Here is a 1,197-nt window from a genome sequence, read left to right on the forward strand (position 1 = left end):
GATATAGTGTCTCAAAAGTTCTTCAATATCAAGAAATTGCAAATGTGTTTTTTTTTCCTCAAAATGATATGATATGATTGTTTTTTTTATCTTAGGGTTTAACTGAATTTTTTCAAATGGGTTCTTTCAATCTTCTGTTGGCATTTATATTGTTTAAAGCCCAATAAAAGTTGATGTATTATCTTTGTTGTTAAGTTTGTGTATTATTGACTTCTGCATTATATATTGGTGCATCTCTTTGTTTTGATCTTACACAGTTCTCTTTTTGTTTTGATCCTTCTAAATATGGGTGCAATCAATCATCAATATATATATATATATATATATATTAAAAGAGAAACCACTGAGTATGGTGTGGCAACAATAGAATCCTAGAAACTATGTTTTCTTTTTTTTAACACTTCACAATTTAGCTTAAAAGAAAAAAGCAAAAAAAAAATTGAAGAGACATACAATTGAAAAGACCCACCATCCTTTCATCTTCCTTATTAAAGAGATTTTTATTGGTAAGGTGATGCTTCTTTACATTCCTTCTTTCTTTAATATGAATGTGGATATATATATATATATATATGTGTGTGTATATATACATATATATATATATATATAGATGATTATAGAAGATGAAAGAGGTCATATAGTGTCAATCAAGTTTTTTAGGATATAGTTGTGTGTTATCAAGAATCCATTATAGAAGCTAAAACACTAACTCGAGTTTGTTAGGATATAGTTGTGTGTTGTCAAGAAGCCAATTAAAGCAAAAACACAAGCAAATTAAAAGAGAGAAGGTCGGTAGCAAACTACAGTTGTTATGCCAACAATATGATAGTGATGAAGAAGAAGAGTAATCAATCATCATTTTGCTAACAATATGACAGTAACGAAGAAGAAGAGTAATCAATTGTATTTCATTATGTTGCTTTTACTCAACTCTTCAAAATTTCCAACCAAATGAAAATAAAGCAAACTTTAATTACATATCCGAGATGGTGCTTCATGTGTTATAACTTTTCATTCATATTTTTATTTTTTTTCTCCTTCCACCTAATATAGATTGCGTTCTTGCTTACATGTCTTACATTGTACAAATTTTCCATCATTAATGGATACTACATTCCATTACTCTTATTTCATTTCATATTGTTTAATATTTGATTTTCACTCTACATCTCATCTCTAGGATTGCTATATGGACAT

The sequence above is a fragment of the Cynara cardunculus genome, unplaced genomic scaffold (assembly GCF_001531365.2).
Source record: "Cynara cardunculus var. scolymus isolate 2C unplaced genomic scaffold, CcrdV1 Un_Scaffold_2488, whole genome shotgun sequence".
Lineage (NCBI taxonomy): Eukaryota > Viridiplantae > Streptophyta > Magnoliopsida > Asterales > Asteraceae > Cynara > Cynara cardunculus.